Source organism: Centrocercus urophasianus, unplaced genomic scaffold (assembly GCF_019232065.1).
Source record: "Centrocercus urophasianus isolate 14NV4802_14NV808 unplaced genomic scaffold, USGS_Curo_1.0 seq_5, whole genome shotgun sequence".
Classification (NCBI taxonomy): Eukaryota; Metazoa; Chordata; class Aves; order Galliformes; family Phasianidae; genus Centrocercus; species Centrocercus urophasianus.
Window position 1 is genome coordinate 2,905,982 of NW_024885088.1, and position 22,402 is coordinate 2,928,383.

At 41.0% G+C, this 22,402-nt stretch overlaps 1 protein-coding gene across 1 annotated transcript in view; it reads left to right on the plus strand.

Moving 5' to 3' along the window:
* Nucleotides 1–61: 61 nt before the first annotated feature.
* Nucleotides 62–22,402, plus strand: part of RASSF8 (Ras association domain family member 8) — a 78,171-nt gene continuing 55,830 nt past the window's right edge. Inside the window, exon 1 of the mRNA XM_042835099.1 lies at nt 62–112. The gene's annotated coding sequence lies outside the window, so the exon portion shown is untranslated. The remainder of the gene's footprint in view (nt 113–22,402) is intronic.

Genomic DNA, 22,402 nt, shown 5'->3' on the forward strand with positions numbered 1-22,402 from the left:
GCGCCCCGGGCCGGCCGCGCCGCCCCCCGCGGGGCACAGGCGCGAGGCGGAGCCGGCGGCAGCCGGAGCCGTTGGCGCTGCCCGCAGCCGCCGCGGGACGGCCGCCGGAGCGGTAAGTCGGGTCCCGCCGCTCCTCGGGCTCCGCGTGTCGGGGTTCGGCGGGTCCTCAGCCCGCCGCCCTCTCCGCCCCTCTGCCGCCAACTTTCTCGCTGTCGTTGCCTGCTGTTCCCCGCTCCCCTCGCTTTTTCTCCGCTTTGGCTGTTCTTCTCAGTCTGCCGTGCCTTCCCGTCACGCTCCCTCTGTGCCTTGGTTCTTTCCTTCGCTCCCCGTCCGTTCCCTGCCCGGCGCTGGGGCTTTGCTTTCCTTCGAGCGCCGCGTTGAGAGGTGCGGGCTGTTTTCTGCGTCCTTGGGAAGAGACTTGAGCACCGACTTCTCCTCGCACCCTTCCCGCTGCGGGAGCGCTCATCCTTCCCCGTGCTGTCCCCAGCAAGAGGGTCTCGCTTTCCTGTCTGAATTTCTGCGACGTGGACCGTTTGGTTTCGGTCTCTTTTTCCCTTCCTCTCCAGGCAGTGACGACTCGTTCCGTGATTAATCGCTCATTCCCGTCCCGACCTCTCCTCCTTTCTTCGCTCCCCACAGCGAACAAAACTAAAAGAAAAGCTGCGGGAGCGCTTGAGGTTCTGTTTTATCTGTGGTGGGCGAGAGACGCTGAGAAAAGCTGGGGCAGGAGCAGTGCAGGAGGACGAGCAAGAGGGAGAACTTTGCAGGGCAGAAGATGGATCCCACACTGTGGTTTGCACAGCCCTGAAGCGTGGCTGTGATGATCCAGGACCTGGCTGGGCTGGGGTGGCCTGTCCCTGCTCAACGATGGGCTGCGTCCTTATGCTAGCAGCACAACACTGCTGGTGGGCTTTGTTGGTACGGGAGATGAGAGCAGAAGGAACGCGATGGGTTCCAGTGTCCTCTCTGGAATTGCACCTGTCGCCCATCGTGTCCTGAAACTGTGGCTGTGTTAGAGCTTGGCAGATTAACACCTTAGCTGGGACTGTACAGAGCGGTGTTGGTGCTGTAGCGCGCCTTGGGAAGGCTGTGCCTGCTGAGACACCTGCTTGCAGGGCTTTGGTGCTCACAAGTAATGGGGTGGGTGGTGGTGTGGTTGTGTTGGGTGCTGTGGAAGTGAAGCCTGGCTGGTGGGTTCAGTAGAGAATGTGTAATTTAGGAAGATAAGGTCAGCTCCTTTGGTCTGAATGGAGAACGGTGGCTCATGGCTGCGCTATTACTTCTTGATAGATTCTGCTCCTTAAGACCACAGATTTACCTGGTTCAAGATGAAGCCCTGTTTGTCTCTCTCTTCTTCTAAAGAAGGGAGAAGCTACAATTTCTTACTGAACTTTGTTTAATTATAGCTAATAATAAAACAGGCCGGGGATTGAAGCATTTATTTTTATGTTAGTGATTCCTTGTGTATCCAGTGACTTTTTGGCTTAGGGGAGCGGAAATGACTGCTTGTCACTGTGGTGTTCAGCTGTGTGCCCTGTACAGCAACAGTGAGGCTCAGATTCACTTCTTACACTCGTGTAACTTCTGTCTTTCCCACCACCATAAACCTAACGGAACCTGACCACAGTTATGTGATTTCTTCTTGATCTTTCTTGGGGGTGAGAAACTTTGTAATCAGGGGGAATAGATGGGGGTAAATTAACCAAGTATGGTTAGTGAGAATCCTGAAAAGTTGTGAGGAGAGCCAAGGACCACGGGTCCTGTTCCTGCCTCTGCCATGGAATGGCAGTGTGACCTTTACTGAAGCAGTTGTCTTAGCTGTGCCTTATAGGACATGGAGACTTTCAGAATAACTGAAGTACTCTTTCACGTAATTTTTATGGATAATTCCGTGCAAATGCATTGCTCTGTTTGGTTGTGATTTGGAATGCTTGTCAGGTGGTAGTTATTCTTGTGCTAATATTTGTTCTTAGGAAGCTGTAAAGCGGAACTTCTGATAATAGGTATTTATTTTGAATGACAGTGCACCAGATTTTGTATTGCTGTCGCAGTTTTGAGACTGAAGTTCTTTTTACCCCCTTTATACTTTGAGAATATTGCGCGCTTGCTTCTTCTGTGATACCTTGTTGGGGTGTGAATTTGCTCATTACTTCTCGGAAAAGAAACCCCATGAGATTTAATTGCAGGCTGGAGAATGGGCCGGGACCCCCCTCAGTGGGATGCATGCACTCTTGGCTGTTTCTTGAGCTCTGTAATTAAGAGATTGGCTTAGTACATGGGCTTTTTGTTTGCTTTCTAATTCTAGGTCTTTGCCGAGATTCTTAAGTCTTTAAGATCTCTATCTTGAAATTAAATGTAAATGCTGTGTGGTTTTCTGGGGCTTTCTTGAAATGTTGGATCTTACAACTCTCAAGCCAGGACCTTACAGCATAGCATGACACACTGTGATCTCAGTGCTTGCCTTCCTGAGCCGTTTGAGGTTTGCAGCCTTTGTAAACAACAGGCTAGATCCTGCTGGAAGTGGTTCTCTGCTGTGAATGAGAGGCTTTTCTGTAGGAACTTGCTGTTTTGCAGCAGTGGGTACAAGTTGCTGTCTTCTTGCCTGTGTCTATGTGAACTCCTTGCTGTTGCTGTTTAGGCAGGCAAGTGTTCTGTCTTGTGTTCAGTTCCGCAATTACCTGATTTCTTTTCATCCTTCATAACCCCCTTGTAAGTGTGTACTGATCTCTCAGCTCCAACAAGCATAGTTTTGCTGGCCAATTACAGCATACTGACATTGTTTTCTGTGTTTACAATATTTTCTCTTTTTTTCATTGTTGAGATGTTTGTATGGCACCTTTATCTGTACTGATACAACATGGGGAGGGGGGAGAATTGCCTGTGTGTGCCAAGCTGAGCAATACTCCTACTTGCCCCAACTTCTTACTTATCAAGTTGAGATTGAAGCCATTACGCTGCCTCGGGAAGGAGGATGGTTTTGAGCTGTACCTTACAGTTCCTTGTCGCAGGGATTGCGGGCTAGGCCCCTCTTGCTGTTACTTTTGCTCAGTCTCAATAAGCATCAAGTTATCTTTGTGATAATGTAAATATGGAGATGGGAGAATATATCTGAGAGGAGACGAGGAGATTTGTGCTGTAAGTCTTCGGAATGGGGAGGCACTTAAGAAACCTGCTTCATTTACCTTTTTACTTGGAGTTACTACTTAAAGGGGGGAGGAATCTGTTTTCTTTCCTACCGTGCTTGGAGAAAGGGCTTACAGACAACAAAGAACATTGTAATGCTTTCCAATAGTCCAGGATTATTGAACAAAAGTGTCTTGCTGTGCAATATTGCTGCTGTGCTCAGTGTTGTATGATAACACATGTTTCTCAGCTGTTGTTGATTCCTCAGTGGCGCAGACTTCAAAAGAATGTGCTGAAAGAGAGCCGTGGCCAAGAGAGAAAAAAAGTTTTGTTCCAGTGACCTGTACCATCCATCCACTTAAATACTTTGTGGAGCTATTCCAGAGCGTTCAGGAATCCAGTGAAGGCCAGTGAGTGATTACAGCTGGAAATGGAGTCTGCTACAAAGAGATCACCCAGCGAGCACTTAAATGCCACTTTCCCCTCTAACCCCCTGCCATCCTGGCTGGCAGGAGCGGATAAGGCTCATCGTTTAGGGTATCTTTCAGCATGACATTGTCTAACTCCTAATGCTGTTGGGATTTATTTATTTTTACTCTCTATGCTATCTTTAGCACAAGAATAGTAATGAGGACAGAAGGTCATCTCTGCGGTTTCCTTCTGAGTGTAACAAACTAAGTCTGTAATCTAAACGAGTAAATACAGGTTATTAGCAAGTTCTTTATTGTTGAAATACGTGGGATATTTAACAGAATATGCAGGTGTTTGCAGAGTTAGCATAATTCATTGCTGAATTACTGGTGAAGTCACCTGTCTTAATATTGAAGTTAATTATATTGTACTGTGTCAAGTTGAGTTTGGGAAGCATTCCATAGTTCAACCTATGATAGCAGGTCATAATAATAAAAGTCAAATTGCGTACACAGGCGTGTGTGTTATGATGCAGTAGTATGCTGCTAATGCCAAGTATTATAATTGATTTTCCTTAAATTCTTATGTTGGAGTCCACTGTGCAAGATGGATGTCAGTGCACAGATCTAACAGATCTTAAAATCATGCCCTGTGTTTTCAGCAGTCTCAGATACTGGGAGTCAGGGAAATCTTACCAGAGGGGCTATTGGGGGCACGATGTAGTGGAGAGTTGTTAGAGTTAAGGTAGTATGGTTTGGTTGCTGTTGGACTTGATGATCCTTAAGATCTTTTCTAACATGAGCTATTCTGTGATCATGAACTTCTGAATATCCTTGTCATTTTTTCTTTGTGGGGCTACCATGCATTTGAGGAGTGGGGCTGTTACCCCATCAACAGTACTATACATTTCAGTTAAGAGTATTTTCCTTCATAATGGGTGGAAAGTGGTCATACAGATGCACTGAGTGGACACTTATGTTTTGAAAAAAAAAAAAAAAAAAAAAAAAAAAAAAAAAGGTACTTTAGTAGTTGGTTTTTCATCAGCAAGCAAATGGCATAACTCTAAAGGTGAGCTCAAATGTTGTCCTCTGCTATAGTGTTGCTCATTTGTACTGTGATGTAATACTTCTGTTTTTGAGAGGGTAGTTCTTCCTCCCAGTGTTAGCAGCCATGATTTTTTGGTGCTTTGAGATGTCAGGTTTTAATGCCTTACTACCTCTTTGAGAGGAAAGGGGAGGGAGGTTTTAGACATGTGTAATGTAACTGACTTCCATCCAGCTTTTGCCCTTGCTCCAGGGCTGAGGCTGCAGTTTGAATTCATTTATTGCCTTTGAAGGCTGTACTAGGTGTAACCTTGTGTCTCATTCCCCTTACTGCAACAGTACCTGATGTATTTCAAGCGTGCACTTCACTGCATCTCTGGGTTTTAAAATGGTGAGGCAGTGTTGGTGCTTGCTTCATTGCAAGTTTCTTTTTAGTCTTGGGATCTGTCACTTCCTCTTGCTTCAACTGAATGGAAAGCTTTTTGCTGGAAGACTTTTGGACTCCTGAAGTGTTTGACAACATTTTCAAGCTGTTGTTCAATGGAGGCTTGGAGCCTTTGGAGCAACCTTTTGAAACTTTTTGTTTTATCATCGGTCAGCAGTTCTGTGAGTGTGGGTAAGGAAAGGCTGTAACTCTGCTCTGCTGGGCAGCCAGATGTTATGTATCTTATGCCAAAGTGGGGAGACAGTGTGTCTTTGGCAGTTGGAGGGTCTGTCTGTTGTTCTTGTCACTAGCCTGTTTGGGAATCTTCAACAAATGGCACCAGCTTTCCCTTCTCCCCCTCATTCCTGCTGTGCCTACACTGATTGGGACCACCTCCTAAATAAACTGAGATTGGGAGGAAAGTGTTCTTTGTTACTTTCTGAAAAGTAGATATTTCATTCAGTTTGTATTTCCTGTTTACGTTAAAGCTATAGAAACGCCGCATGTAGTTTGGCAGTTAGTGAATGTATAGTTGTTCTCCAGTAGGTGAATACTGACTAACACTGAGCGTGATGCTGTGTCTGGGGAGTCACAGAATGGCCAGGGTTGGAAGGGACTCAAGGATCATGAATCTCCAACCCCCCTGCCACATGCAGGGCCACCAACCTCCCCATTTAATACTAGACCAGGCTGCCCAGGGCCCCATCCAACCTGGCCTTGAACACTCCATGGATGGGGCATCCACAGCCTCTCTGGGCAGCCTGTTCCAGCACCTCACCACTCTCTGTATAGAAGGGGTGGAGATAGAAATAAGGAAAGCAATTATCAATGAAAATAGAGGGCAGAATACTTGTAGTACCTCACATCCGTTTTATATTAAATTCACCTGGTCCGTAGATCAGTGCATCTTGAAGACCTGTGAGATCCTTAGAGATGCTTGTCCTGCTTATCCTGCTTCTCTCTGATATGTGAAAGAAAGGAAAAATAATGAACTCGGATGTCCGTGCATGTTAAAGTCTTTACGGAGAATAAAATAGGAATATGCCAGAGCTCCTAATGTATAAACGATGATACTGAGAACCAATGTACCAATTGCTTAAATGTGCCTTTGAAATGGAATGGCTAGCAATACTAATTAGCCTTTCTGCCTAGAATAACTGGCATGGAAAGGAAAACATATGGCAGTAGTGGAATGCCCTTGTCCTTGCCCATCAGAAAGTGAGTGTGTGTCTCTTTTAAACACATCCTCACTCATCAGAATTTTTCCCTCTCTATGATGTGTGTGCTTGCATTGGGTTTCATCCAAGGCTCCATGTCAGTCAAAGCCTTTGCGTTGGTTTCATTGGGAATGAGGACAGAAACCTTTAATGAATAGCTGCGTGTTTATGCTACGTATTTCAAGTAGTGGAATTGGCGTAGATGAGCAGCAGGAGTAATGAGCATCACTGAATACAACACAGTGCTTTCATGCCTTTAATGGGACTGGAATTGGTAACCTGATACTCCAAAGTGGTAACAAAGGCTATTTTTCATACATGGCAACATTGATTCCGATGGAGCAGGGAAATAGCTTAGTAAAATCTTTCATCAGAACTTGTTCCAATGAGTGAGATCTGTCAGAAAATGACTGAATTATCAAGAATTTACAAAATAATCTGAATAGGAGAGTAATTTTTTCGTATTTCTAACGTTGTTGCATTGCAGCTCCTGTATTTATGTACCAGTTTCACTCATAGGCTATAAATGTAGCTTTTGTTTCAAAATGAGGTACAACATAAATTAAAAGAAACATTTGGGCTTTGCTTCTTCCAAGTTTGGAGGACTTCAGAAGGCAACAAAATGAACTGATATGTGGAAGGTTTATCTGTGGTATGTGACCTTTCCTTGTTTCCTGGGAACAGACCAGAAAACAACCGACCTAATATAAAAGCCAGCAGCAGTCCTTGGGATTAAACTATGCTATATGAGATTCTTGGAGAATTTCCTTTAGAGGCCACTTAAATACAAGTAGGAAGGACATCTTCAAGGGTCGTCTGGTGCAAGAAAACTCAGTCTATCCTTGTAACTCAGGAATGAAAATAGTCACAGGCCTAGGGAAGAATACTTACCAGTGGGGAAAAAAAACTGGCCACCTTACCTCTGACATATTTTTTTGAAGTAGTAAAGCTTGCTGTCTCTGCAGGCAAGGCTGGAAGATAAGAGTACCTTGAAGAGGTGGAATGTGCTGTAGGAGAAGGAAGGCTTGACTGTGTCTGCTGTCAGTAACTGAAGCTCTGTGCAGGAGGGGTCATGTTCTGTATCAGAAGCTAAGGCAAGAAACTCATTCTTCCTAGATAAGATCACAGCGCTCTCAGCTAAGAACCATGCTTTATAAGGTATTCAAGTGGTGTTTTTGCTTTACTTAAGCTTTCAGCAAGACAAGCTTTTCTGGGTGTTTGGTTTCACAGGGCTTGCCAGCCTTCTGTTCTAGTGTACTGCAGAACAAATGGTCAGCAATAGTATATTGCAGTGGTACGTGGAGGCCTGGCATGAGATCCTAACCTGTGCAGGTGCTCAGTGAGAAATGAGCTCTTTGCTTCCATTGGGGTGGGAATGTGAGGGTGCTGAGCACTGATGTGTTCTATCCTCATGGCACAGCAGGAGCTGGGCTGTCTCCCTGCCTCTTGTCTAATTCACAGCCCATCACAGCCACCTTCCTGCGTCAGCTGCTATAGGCAGTTTTGTGGCCCAAACTCTCTGCTCCTTGTCAGAACTGAATTTGCAACATGTCTTTTGAAAATGTGCCTTCCTAAATCCCGTGTTGCTAGCTTTCTGCTGCACTTGCTGTTGTTCTCTTAATGCTTCTAATTAGTCTTAATGCTGTATGTCTAAAAGCACTGCCATTTCTTTCTTTTCTGCTATGAGTCTTCCTAAATACTTGTTCATGAGCCACTGGCTTTCCAGGTTTCTTTGGTTGTGGTGCAGCATTTGCTGTTCTGTGAGAAGACAAGATGCCAGAACGCTCTTTTCTTTAAGTCTCACAACTGCAGATGGAGGCATACCTCTAAGTCCTTCACTGCCAAACAGTTTGGGGCCTGGTGGGGGATGCTTGCTTTGCCATTCCCTTTCCCTGGAGCTGTGTTTGAGTTACACTAAGCACCTGTCCTCTTGTGATGCTGACATCCTGTCAGTATGCATTCTCCCTGTCCCTCAGGAGGTAGTGCTTGTTGCAGGCAGTGCTCTGCCTTATCCTTATAGAAAAGTCAAGCTAGGAATCTTCCAGAATTCCTCCCTTCCCTCTCCTTGTCTTTCAGTGACCTCTAGCCGTGTTGCTATCTTCCCTGACAAGATGCTTAGTTTCATCTCTGCTGCTTTTCCCTTTCACTCTTCACCTTTGATTACTTTTCCTGCAGTGAGCTGCTTAGAAACATTAACCATGACAGTTGTATACAGTAGTCAAATATAGCCGAGTTCCTTGAGGTTTTTGTTTTTTTTAGCTTGAAACTTATACTAAAATGCTTATGGCAGGTAGATGTCTTCTGTGTATGTGACTTGTCACAGCAAAAATACTTGTCCTCAGTGAAATGGGTAAGTTTCTGCAGCGATTCAATTTCTGTATCGTAATTTTCCTGTATTACTTTTTATAAGAGCCCTAGTTGTCTCTCTCTGAGCAAAAAAAAAAAAAAAAAAAAACACCTCTATAGTAACAGTGTGTAAACTTTAAATTTTGTTTTGTGTAGAAATTAAGGGCTTAAACTGTTGTTTGTTTTTTTAATGAATTAGAAGATAAAAATGTACTATAAATAGAAGGAAATATAAGAAAGCTTTCTTATGCTTACAGCTTCCGAATTGCTTGAGAAATTCTGTCACTTCTACATATTTTTTTTTTTTTTGAAAGATCTGAGTTTTCTGAAAACGTTTACTTTTATTCTGTGGGTAGCAGAGAAGATGACTGAGTTACCTTAAATATTTGCACAAAGGCTATATTTTTCCTATTTCTGTAGTGCCTGCTACTCTCATCATTCTAGATACTACTTCAAAAACTTAAATTATTAGATTTATATGAGGGCTGTTCAAAAAGTAATGCCTCCTAGTTTATTACATTGGCCCACAACATCAGACGCAGATGGTGGTGATATGGCAGTTTGAAAGCTGAAACTTTCCAACAGTGTCCCCTTACTGTTGTTGCTGTGTGACAGATGGCAGCAGAGGGCAGCCTGACAAAATGGTGCCTGACATGGGGGTGTGTATGAAGCAAAGGTGTGTCATTGAATTCTTCCATTTGGGGGAAAAAAAAAAAAAAAAATGGTGCCCATTGACATTCATGAACTCTTGGTGGATGCTTATGGAGACCAGCAGAAGACTGTAAGCACAGTGGGGTGGTGGGTGGTGTGTTTTGGCACTGGTAACAGTGATATGAAAGGCAAGCTGTGTTCCAGACAGCCATGGAGATTTTTATGAGTGCGGCATGCAGCTCTTATTGATCTGTGGTGAAAATGCTTGGCTGATAGTGGTGATTATGTTGAAAAAAGGTGTTTCGTAATAAAATTTCCTCTACCAAATTGTGCTGTTGTATCTGCTGTAGTTTCTGTGGAAGCAGTTAGGAGGCATTACTTTTGGAGCAACCTGTGTGTGTGTGTGCTTTCTGACCGTGATTTATTTTAGTAGTCCAGAATGATCTCAAAGCAGACTGTATTTCTTTGGAAGACAACTTCAAATTAAACTCCATAATTTTTATCTTATAGATGAGGATAGCATTCAAGGTGTGTGCTGTTTTTTAAGTCAGGTGGACTTAAGCGTGGTAAGCAGAAGACAGTTCTGTTATAATGGAGTATGAAATTAAACTATGGAAGGCTGAACTGTATCAGCTGAAATGTCCTCCCTATATTCCAGAGAAGGTTTTGCACTTCTCTGATGTGGAGGGGCGGGGGGGAGGGGGGGAAAGGTGAGTAATAGCTTTCCAGCTTGCCCTCAGATGCACTATTTCTCATTATTCCCCAGTTCTTGAGAATGGTAGTTATTGCTCAACATGGGCCACTTCTGTGAATAGACTGCATTTTTCCAGCTATGGACTGTGATACCTTGCTGAGGCCCAAGCCAAAAAAAACTTCTGTTTCAGGTCTGGTGCTTACAAGGAAACGTTGGCTTCCAAGCACCACAACTATAAAATGAAGCCAACATAAATTAAAATGGAGATCTAATTTAAAAACAAACAAACAAATACAACGGTTTTTAGAAGCAAGGGATGACATTATTTGGATGTCTTGTGTGTGATGTTGCCATATTCAGCAGAATCACCAAGCCTTCCCTTACCTGCTGGAATAAGGGGTGTAGGCAGATTAGAATATCTGTGATTAGATTTCAATATCAAGGAGATTCATTGATAAAGCTATCCTTAGTAGAGAACTGCAGGACAAGCCACCTTTGGATGTCTAACCACTACTTCTGAGTGGCTTTTTTTTTCTTCATGAAAATGTGGAAGAAGGTTGGTATAGCTACTAGATGACTAACTAGACCTTAGGCAAGTGGCTGATGTGTATGTCCCTTCCTGAGACAGGGGGAGCAGTTGACAATCCCTGCGAGATTTCACTGTAATGAAGTTTTGCTCTGCTAACAAGTGCTTAATTTGTAGGTCAACGCAATGGCACATCTGTCAGTATTCTGAAGTGCGTAACTTTAGGATGCTCTAAAGTTGTGAAGGTGTGGATGTGATGTTATAATGATTGAATGAGATGTTGTCAATGAGTTGAGCCTTGGTAGTGTAGTAATAGTGCCTATGTTACTATGTTTTGGGCCCCTCACTAAAAGAAAGACATTGAGGCCCTGGAATGTGTCCAGAGAATGGCAGCGAAATTGGTAAGGGATCTGGAGCACGAATCTTATGAGGAGCGGCTGAGGTAGCTGGGATTGTTGAGTCTGGAGAAGAGGAGGCTCAGGGGAGACCTCGCTGCACTTCACAACCTCCTGAAGGGAGATTGTGATGAGGAGGGGTTTGGCCTCTTCTCCCAGGCAACAAACAGGAACTGAGGAAATGGCCACAAGCTGTACCAGAGGAGGTTTAAGTTACACATAAGGGAGAACTCTCTTTTTTTTTTTTTTTTTTTTTTTTCCTCAGAGAGTGGTGAGGCACTGGAATGGCTGCCCAGGGAGGTGGTGGAGTCACTGTCCCTGGCAGTGTTCAAGAGGCGCCTGGATGAGGAGCTACGAGATATGGGTTAGTGCTTGTGGTGGCAATGGTAATGGGAGGACGGTTGGACTGGATGATCTTGCAGGTCGTTTGTGATTCTGTGCTTGCTGGATGATGCCAGCAGGTGCTTCTGTCAAAGACATTAAGCTAATGTGACTTACCTAGCACCTTGGCTGGGATTGCTGTGTGCACAGAGTTGAACTATAGCTTCTCTGCAGGTGAGAATCTCAAAGAGAAAGTAAAAGTTTAATGTTTTGAGAATATGTTTTACAACAGCACTTTGTGAATGGCCTTTTAAGGAACAGATGTTAAAGGTTTGTCTAGAGGTGGACACAGCTATGTCAGAACTGCTAACTAGAAGAACATATTTACATTACAAGCTTGTTAATTGATTTCAGGTATTAGTGAATTGTTAGCTTTCCATGTCAATTCTAGCAGTTGCACTGTGTATATAAAGCAGTCTTGGCACTTGTATGCTGCGGAGCAAATAATGTTTTGAGATATGTAAAGGTAGATGGCGAATAAGCTTCCACAAAATGAGTTGCTAGGAAGACTTTTGAGGAAGAAAAAACTCACCCATGGGAAGTGAATGAAACATTTTTCTCTGCCTAAACTGGACTTGTTTACTGGTGTGTTCTTAGTATTAGTTGATGGGAGCACGAGGATGTCTTTGCAGTCTCCTGTGCTGCAGGAAGCCCTCAGGAAAGAAGCCTATCTTTCTGTGCTGACTTTCCATTTCTGACTGTCCATGCTGCTGTTGAGCTGTGTGGTACCAGCTTGCCTGCCTCTATGCCATCTCTTTTCTGGCTTGGCCCGAAGAGCAGGCTGGAAAAAGGACCTGCGATCTTGTCATGGCTTAACGTTCAAAGATGGGTTGATGTTCAAAGATGAGGCTATTTCCTCATTCTTTTTTTTTTTTTTTTTTTTAATTTTTAATTTGCTAGGTTTTGCTTAATGAGCATTGAAAATCCCAGAAATCTCAGAAATATATATATATACGAAATCCTCTGCACTAAACAGGTGCACTTAAAGCATGGTCTATTTAGGCATGTAAAATATGTTACTTTGTCAGCTTATTCTGTATATTATTTAAAAAAACACACAAACAAAAACCGAGAATAGAAGTGTTGGTCTTCATGTGAGATACTCTTTGGTGTCAGCTTTTATTGACTTGGTGCATTTGCAGCATCAGAAATGCAGGTGTTAGAGAATGAGGTGAAAAGTGACTTGGTGTGGGTGTTCAAGCCATTATCCACAAGCAAATATTATGGCACAAATAACTTCTTGTGTAAGTTTGCTTTTGTGTTTGTTTGGTTTTCTTGGTGGTAACAGATTAGAATGCTCTCTCAAGCTGGGGAAAGCAATTTGTGACAATTCACACTTGGGGGGGAAAAAAAGTGTAAACTTATTTGCATGTAATTCAGGTGAAATTCAAGTCAATTTTTTTTTTTTTTTTCTACTTGCTGGCCCTGTCTGTAAGAAACCAGTAGCTTTATCAAGCTGAATCAGAACAATAGTTGTCATCTCAGCCTAGATTTCAACTCTGCTTGTATAGATTTACAAGTGACTCATTTTTAAGTGAATGTAACCTGATTAAAAATGCACGAAGCATTAATAATGGGGCATTTCTTGTACTTTAAGAAAATCCTTTAAAGGTTTTGAAAACTAAAGTAATTCAATGAATCTGAACTTTACTATAAGTAGTGTAAATAAGAGTATTTAACAAAGGGAAAGATCAGGACTTGTCACTGGCTTAGTGCTAGGCTGAGTGAGCAATCTCTGGAAGACAGAATTCTAAGGAACCCTATGGGTTTCTTTCTAGAGAAGCATCTTAATCCCTTGAGTCAGTTTTCAAGACCAAGCTGGTAAAAGCTATGTGTTCTGAATGGAGTGTTGGCATTGCTTCCAGAGTCTGAAGTAGAGCACACAGTGTGTTCTTTCAACTTGACATATTCTGTCATTAATTTTCTTTTTTTAAATAGGAAATTGCACTGTATACTACTACACATCCTTGCTCCTAAGTGGCCTTTAGTAACGCTTTTTTCCCCTTCTTAGCATTTCTTCTGGTTTAATACAGAGTAAATCGTAGACATTCTTCATGTCTCTTCCTGGCCAGCGCAGAATGATTATTTACAAAGCTGGAGCGGGGCAAATTGATGAGACCTTTCTCTAAGTCTTAGGTGAATTCCTAGTTTTCCAGAAGCTGAGTTTTCTTAAAGAATCAAATGTTTCTGTGTGTCAGTATAGCTTCAATGTTAAACAAAAAACAAAAAAAAACAAACAAAAAAACACTCTAGACTGCCCTTCAAATGAGTTTAGCAGAGGTGGTACAATATAGTAAAGCCCCATATGATTTATTTTAGTTTAAAAAAGGGCGTTAAACTTAGTGAACATGAGGTCATAATTCAAGATGCATTAATTTTGAAGGGAAAGTACCTTATCCTGAACAAAAGATTTAGCAAAATTTGGCTTGTATATTTATATGATGAGAGGCACAATAAGGAATTGAATATAGATTTTTATTTTTTTTTTTCCTGTAAGAAGGGAACAAGGTCGGTCACAAATGCTGTGTGTGCCCATTTGTGTGTGCGAGGGGTTGACAACACATACGTAGTAACACACCCAAATCATTCTACTGTCTTTTTAAGGGGAGAATTTTCCGTTGATTCCAGTATTGATGCACAAATCTTACACAGCTCGTATAATACATGTAGAATAGGTGGATTGGTGTACCTTTCAGATGGGAAACTTCCTTTCAATTATCATTTTCTAGTAAATACAGTTCTAGAGAGGCAGGTATGGCGGTGAGTTAATTATTCACAATTTCACTACATTGGCTTACAGATTAAGTAAATGTTCAAGTTAAGAGTAGTAGATGGAATAGAGGAAAAATAGCAGGAGTAAGGATGCAAAGGAACTTCACGAAGTGTTCTTGTACTTAAAAATTCTCAGTGGTTATCAATCCTTAGTCCTGCAAATATGAGCATAACAGCTCATGTTTAATTACGTGCAGGCACCTGAATTTTAAAATCCTGTGTTTCTTAATCAAATCAGTGAATGAAAAATTAACTTACTAGAACTATACTGAATATGGGAAACTTGAAGTGAACTTTTAGACTGCAGTGTATTCTGGCATCTACTGCTGATTGTTTGGTCGCATGCATTGGTGTTTCTCAATCCCACTGATAACTTTTCTGTCACAAACTGGAATGAGATGGTGACTTGAAGTCACTGTGGAGTGTCAGATGGTCTCTTGAGGAATTTACCAAATTCATGCAGTGAGAAAGAATAAAAAGGTAAGACTTATTTAAGTGATAGCTTCTTGGTTTATTTACTGACCAACGTAAAGTGGCTAACAATTGAAATTGAGCATGGAACTCCTCAATATGTACGCATTATTCTCATGCCAAAGTTAGGGATCAGTGCCAGCTGAGGTGTGCTGCAGTACAACTGTGTCACTACCAAGTTATTTTTTTCCCTAATACAGTAATCAGTGCTGTGGAAGCAGATGTGCAGCAGCATAGGTTATTGTGTACAGGAATGAGAGAACACATGAATTGTTCTATATCAGTGTATTGCCAAACTTGATTGAGATTTTCCTGTTGAAAATAAATGGGTAAAGAACAATTAGTTGCAGTATGCCCAGGGACCGGACCATAAGGTCGTGTTGTTCCAGTACTTTCATTTGGGATTGAAGTAAGTACACTGGTAGTACTTCAGTGCTACCAGCTTTAGAATAATACTCAGGCTCATCACCGAAGCTGTCGTACAAGGAGTTATGTAGGCTCTTGTAAGAAGATCTTTGGAGGTCAGGGTTAAATGTCTGGGACTGGTAAGCCCATTTTAGTGGTCGTACTGTGCAAGGAGGTCAGACTAGTTCCTGGAGAGCCTACTGTAGTGACATCAGTTGCAAAACATAATGTTTTTATATTGGACACACTGTGCATGAAATATACTGTTGGAGTAGCAGGTTTTAAGTGGAAAAGAATATTTAAGTATCTGGGAACTGTCAAATGTTTCTATAGCCTGCCCACTCTGGCAGTCTCTTAGCCACTCCTGTTGGTAGTCTGAAAGAAAAAGCTTTTCGATGGAGTGCGCTTCTCTTAGAGGGGTCACTGGATTCAAGTGTTTGTTAAAGTTCACTAGTAAAGCAACACCTATAAATCCTGTTTGTTGTCTTTTGATGTAACTTGACACAACAGAGCATTTATGTTCTTCTGTATTTGAAGGGATACACTGGAGAAGGCTTCCAGGCTATCACAGCAACTGTGCACTGGAAGTATCTATCATTGTGTTTGAAGTGTTTTCTGTGCTTTTTCACTTAAGAGTTTGTCACTTCCTTTACAGTAACAATAAGCACGTGCCAGTGGAACAGCATGTGTTATTTTCTTTTATAATCTTCTTAGAAGGGGCTAGATTAAGATCTCTGAGTTACAGCTGCTGTAAATGGAACTCTGTTGTCATAAATCCTTCTCAAGTTCTTTCCTTTTAGGGTTAATTGATTAACATGTATACTGTGTTGGCTTGAGTCTCTCTTGCCAGTTGGATAAAATGAAACCATGCTATAGATACAAAAATCAACAGTGTAAGATCCTCCTTGGTAAGGTTGCCTATTGCATTGGAATCTGTTTGCTTATTGTTGGTGTATGTAGAAGTGTTTTGTCCCTCAAGACCTGGAGATTGACATCCTACTTTACTAGGTCTGTGTGTCTCTGGATGTTGCAGAACAGATGGTTAATTCAAAAAACAAGAGTATTAAAGCTGAGTAGCTAAATCTGATCTCCTAAAAAATGAGGTGGCCAAAACAAGCTGCTGTATTTGATGTAGTTGCTGAATTGGTCTTTTTTTCCTTGTACAAAGACAAATCTAAGTTTAATGCCTCAGAGCAAAGAGGTTGGTGGTGGTTACAAGAATTTTTAGCTTTTTGATTCTCTCAGAACCTGCAACTTGAAACAATCAGTTGCCCACATATTGTAGGGCTGTGAGAAGAAAAAGGCTTGTTTCAAATCCATTGCTTTTCTTAATTTGTCACTGTGGTCCTGAATTAAAAAAATAAAATAAAATAAAAAAATTAAAAAAATCATAAATTGCAGGAGTAGGGTAAGGCTGGCAGCTGATTTTTCTGCCATGATTTGCTTTTTTCTTTATTTAGGTAGTCAATGAAATGAGAAGGAAAAAAGGGAACTGTTAGAAGAAATAGTTATGTTTACAGGCAAATTCTTTTCATACAAAATAGGTCTTGTTGTCAACAAATAGGATAAGTAATCTGAGACGAGCATTAAGCCAAAGAAGACTTCAGATCATCTAATCCAACCTGCATACCACAAATGCAAGTTATCTCTGGGCAGAGCCAAACAGTAAATAAATCCACATACATCTGTACTGATATGAAAGGGATTAAAGCATTTATTTTCTGCATCCATCCTGTTGGGATTAATTGTTGGGAACACCATTTCACACTAACCTACTTGCCTACTTTCAAATGAAACACTGAGGTGAGCAGACCAATGCTGCTTATCTCAACCCCGGGGGGTTTGAATACTTACAATTCTTCCATGAGCTGCTAGGAGGTATGCTTACTTAGCAATGCTTAGGAACCTCTGAACTTGCAATCCACTTCTTCTATGGTGGATTGAGTATAAAATCTTCAAAGTTTTGAATGTTAATTTTTTGAGATTATTTTTTTCAGTTGTGTGATGTTTATAAGATGAACTGTCATTTCTGTCTAAATATAATACTATAAATTCCTATGAGTGACATGAAGATAGCTTGATTATCGTATAAAAGCTGGACAAAGCAGTAGAACTGTTTGTGTGAGCTTCTGGCTTGGTAAATGCCTTTAAAGTAAAGATTTGACAAGTTGAAATTTTTTACTTTTGCTAACTCTTTTCATGTTTAATCCTGTATATTTAAGGTGTTAGGCAAACAAGTGGAAACAGAGTTCTTCAGTCTGTTTGGTTTACTCTGCAAGTTTTGCTGGTGAGTTGAGCTTGCTGGGTGAGAATACAGGATACATAGAAGGCCGTCTGAGAGGAATCTACTCTTCTCTAAATGCTATTTTTTTTGGCTTCTCTTAGAGTTAGTTATTGGTTCTTTTTTAATTCTGCACCTCCTCATTGGCCTCAAACTCCTTTCTCGTTCAGGAATCAATGTCTCTGAAGCTATTATCCATACCCTCAAACTTGTGGATGTGATCTTAAAGGGAGGTGTCGTTTGAAATAACTACCTGCTTGTCTGCTGATCCCTATGATTTCGACATAGGGTTAGATGTTCATACTGCAGGTTCTCATTCACAGCTTGAAATAGCCCCTTCAAACCTGGTAAAAGAACAAAAATCCGAACTAGAGCAACCTTGGGGAAGTCTGGAGAAGGCAATATGTTAGGGAATAAATTGGCAGAGGCACCAGAGTGTCTGAGAGCAGATGGAGTGTTGTCATCAGTTGCAAAATCAGTGTCAATATTGCACACATGCAAAAATGGCTCTTCATATGCTCTTGCCAAACACAGGGAACAGGAGCTATAAGTATCATTGGTAAATTGCATTAGCTGCCACTGAGCGTCTTGCAACTGTAATCAACAAGTTGGAATTATCCCTTGCAGTGCTGGGCAGTGGTTGTTGCAGAAGTACTTAATTAGTGGTGATAAAATAACGCCTTTTTAGTTCTTGTTTAATGACAAGGGATGCTTACAGTTTAAAAATAAATAAATAAAACAGCCAGTGTCCCACTTGTGTTGCTGTGCTCTTCTGTTCTCTGTTGGGGCATTTTAACAATAAAAATTAATTTTTCAGTGATTCTCTTGTGGTTATGTTATTTCATATTTTAGTGTGGTTCAGAATTGGACTGTAAAGCTGTTGTTTTGTACTTATTAATACCATGTAACTATTAACCTGTGTATCCTCCAAAACGGAGTTTTGAAATATTGTCATATTTATATAATGTTTCTGGATAGCTGCAATGAAGTTGACCACTGGGGTGCATGGCTTGTAAGGGGACATCCACCCAGAAATGAGAAGTAGTGATCATAAGGCAGGATGCCTTAGTTCATGACTATGGTGTATGGCAGATGTTCTCCCACTGAATTAATTAGAAAGACAAATGTTGAAGCAGAGCCTGTAAGATGGAGAGTGGTTTGGTTTTAAGTTCTGAAATCTGTTTGTACTGATCCGAGCTCCATTTCCATGGAAACAGGAAGTCTAGCGCTCTCATTTGTCAACTTCAGCTGCCTCCTGGCTTTGGGGAGAGTAAATTGTTCCCTTATGCTAACCCTTTCCAAATCAAGAGTTGTGCTAGCGTATTAACAATACTTTTTTCTTTTTTATGGGGACAGATAATGATGACAGTTCTTTCACGCGTTTCATTTCTAGAAGATGCTTAACATGAACTGCTTATAGGTCAGATATCTGAGTGTTCAGAATTTGTGCCAGGTTACCTAACTTTGGATTTATAATGTACACAGCGTTAATGTAATATATAAGATCATATTTTCTTTCCTGTTACTGGAGGATAGGATGAGTGGTCTTCGTTATGGTGTGGTTTTTACAGGTTGTGAAGCAAATCCAACGTTTTGCATATCTATAAGGATCAAATCTTACCTTTGCTTCTCTTCCCTTCCGTTCCTCTGTCTGCAGTGACACAGATTTCTTCCCGTGCTTTGCACCAATCCTGAGTATATTGGCTCCAGCAGTAGCTAATCCCTGAAGACATCAGGAATCCGCAGCCTAAGTGAGCCTGGGAATTAACTGCAGCAACAGTGTGGTCTGCATTGCCTCTGTACAGTAGATATATGAGTTTGGGTTATGCTTTTGCCAGCAACATGGCACTTCCAGGCCTGATCTGCGTGGGGTTCGTACCAGCAGAAGGACTGTGTCAGCCCCAGAGGAAAGCAGGTGAAGGCCTGACTTTCTGGAAGAAACCTTGAAGAAACTGATGGCTCTCCAGGTTTTGATGTGGAGTGGAGGTTATTGAGAAGATCATGGAGAACATAGAGTATGTATTGCTATTCTGTGTTGAAGACAAGAGTTGATAGGAGAAGCTTGCAGTTCCTTGGCTAAGTGTTCTCTGTTTTGAGGAGGTAGCTCTTCTCATCTGGAAGGTTTTACTGGTTAAATGACTTTTTTTTTCCCCACAATGATTTACATGTACTTGATCAGTGTTCCACTTGGAGCTGCTTTTGACAGCAATAAAACTGCTGGAATTACTCTTCAAATACTATTCTAAGTATTCTGTATTTCTGTAATTTTTACCACTCACTTTATTGCACAAGAGCTCAACATGATAGAAGTATATTGAGTGCATGTAGAAGCAGCATTATATCGGATACTTATAGCCAGAAGTGTGTTGGCTTATTCCTTCTCTTGTAGAACAGTAGTGTTAAAACAAACCCACAAACACGAGTCACAAGCAAAATAATCCCTGCTTCTGCTAACTCTTTGGCTGTTTAGATCATCTGGGCAGTTAATTCAGGCTTAAATATTCAGCCACCAGTTTTCAAGATAGATGACCTTCTGTGCAGGTGATGTCTTCATTGAGCACAGCTGTAATGCAGGCTGTGCTGGATAGGTGTGACTAAAAGCAAGGTTCTGGAAAGAGCTCCTCTCAGATTGTTGTGCAGTAATGTGGAGGCTTGAAAGAAGATTGTTTTGGTTTGACTGAAGAAATTGTTTTCATTGGTAAATAGCCCTACTGTAAACATGTATATATATTGTTGTCCTCTTTAGCATGATGCCATCTTCATCTCAAAAAAAAAAAAAAAAAAAAAAAGGCAAAAACCCACACAAAGTGGTTTTGAAACACATGACATCTTAACTTAGCAGAGGTGTTTGAGTATGTAAGACTAAGTTGTTTGCAGCCTAGAGCATAGATCAGCTTTGTACACTTCAAGATTTTTTTCTCATCTGACAAAAGTATCAGTTCATTATTTTTTTTTCCTCAATAAGCATGAGGTCGATAAACTGAATCTTACCAGCAGTGAAAACAGAATCAGTTGATCTGGAGATAATTCTCTTGTGACCTGAAATCTCCTGGAAAGGTGTCTCCCTGCCTTGATCCCTTTATTCTAGTTTTCAGAGTGTTTATTTAGGCGCAGTGTAGTGGGCTTAAAGGGAGCTGTCTTGGGAATGTGGAATATCAAATCTGTGAGGATCTTGTCTGTTGTTGCAACAGGTAGGGTTGTAGGAGGGTCCAGAATTGTTCTAGAATATTGAGATCTCTCTCTGCACTGGCTGAAATTCAGTTGGAATTTGCCAGTGTAGAACTAAGGGCTGAAAAGGAGCTGGTAGCAGAACTGCTGCACGTTTATCTTAAAAGTGAGATAAAGGGTAGGGGAAGAAAAAGCCAAAAGTGACTATAAATGAGTAATTCTCTCACTAATGTAGCCAGGAAATCTTGTTTGTATTAAGAAGAAACATGTCAGTATCTTCAGTAACTTTCAGACAGGAGACAAAATAATTTAGTGATGATTTTTTTCTGTTCTGGCAGTCAGTATGTCTAAAAGCCAATGACAAACTTTTTAAGGAGGAACAAGGTACATTTTCTTTTGACAAATATGCTCCCTAATAACTTGCAATTAAATGCCAAAACAGTAGATAATCCATTAATCCTTAAAATGCTGTAGAATACAGTTCCTGCTCTTGCTCTGAGTAAATTCAAGTGAATCTTGAAGTGTAAAGACTTAAGAAAGCTTAAACATAACTTCTCTTCAGGCTTAGCAGCTATTTATTGGGACAAGTCAGAATGTGTGTGCAATGTTAGACAATTGCTCAGCTACAGAATGGTTGTTCAGCTGCTTATTTTATCCCTGTGGCATTTAGTTCTTTTGCATTTACTTAAATATTCCCACTTCCAGTAGGTTACAGGCTGAAGAACAAAGAAATGAATTCAGTAACAATGGAAGAGTGCAATTGCATAGAAGCTGTCTGTGATGCAGATGTATTGAAACTGATGAAAAATCTTGTGATGCTTCTCTCACAAGGAGGAATAATCTTACTGGTCCATTTTCAGTGGGAGGAATGTAAACGATGATCACTCAGTGGAGCAGGTAGTGTGAATGTGAGATTGTTGTTTTCAGTGTTTGTAAACAGCAGGTGTGTTTGGAAAAGATGCAGGTGAACAACTTCTGAAATACAGAAACGCTGAACCTCATTTTTTTCCACACCTGTGTATTATGTCTTAGGCACAGTAATAAGGTTTCTGATGCTGTTAGTCACTTCTTGGTGCCTGCAAATAGCTGTCTTTTCCACTCAGAATCTAAGAGCTAGGATTCTCATCCACGTCATTCTTGGATGTAATTTGCTTACCAATAGTCGCATTACTTGCATTATGCTACTTATTTTTAGAAGACTTAAGAAGTTCTATTCTAATTGCATTACTGTGAAGAGTGGTCTGATGCATTATCCAGTACGTACTCAGTCCTGGTCAAATGGCTTTTAATTGCATTAGAAGATAACCTAATTGGTACTTGGAATATATGTGTTTTCCCCAAATTTAGTATTTGTCAAGAACTACAAGAGCAGAAACAAATAGCAGCTGAATGCAAAGGAAAGGCCCAGAGCAGCTTGAGTGCTTTCTTATTTGGCCATCTTATCTTTAACATAGATGTGACGTTGACGAGAACTGATGCTGCTTTGTATAGAGACCTCATATGCTATGCTATCAGTGAAAGTGGATGAAATTAAAAAGCTCTTTTGTGTCTTGTTTCTCTTGGATGCATGAAAATGTTAGTAATAGCAGGCATGCAGTTCTGTTTGCTTTCAGAAGACTATTTCTAACTCCTTCTGAAGACATAAGGTTCCCTTCCTTGATGAAGATAATAACACTAATTTATCCATGTCTTGGTTTAAAAAAAAAAAAAAAAAAAAAAAAAAAAACCCTTTCTGTTTTGGTGACTTAGTTCTAAGTCTTATGTTTTAGATGTAAGCAAATGATAAAGCCATAAAGTGGAAATACCTTTTGGCCATTTTTTCTACTTATATGTGTAAGTTGCCAATTCTGAAGGCCTTAGAACCAGTAATTGTGATTGGTTTACAGGAGCCATAACCTGATGGGTTTCCCACACCTCCCTTGCAAAGTATTACTTCTGTTTGTGGCAGATATGTTTTAGGTAATGTGTATGTAGTTCATGTGGCTGGCTAAGGTTATCAACCTGTACAATCCAAGTTATGTTTGAGATTTTCTCTTTTGTATCTGTATTGCAGCTGGCCTTGTGGGATGATCTATATTCACTTTCATATGTTGC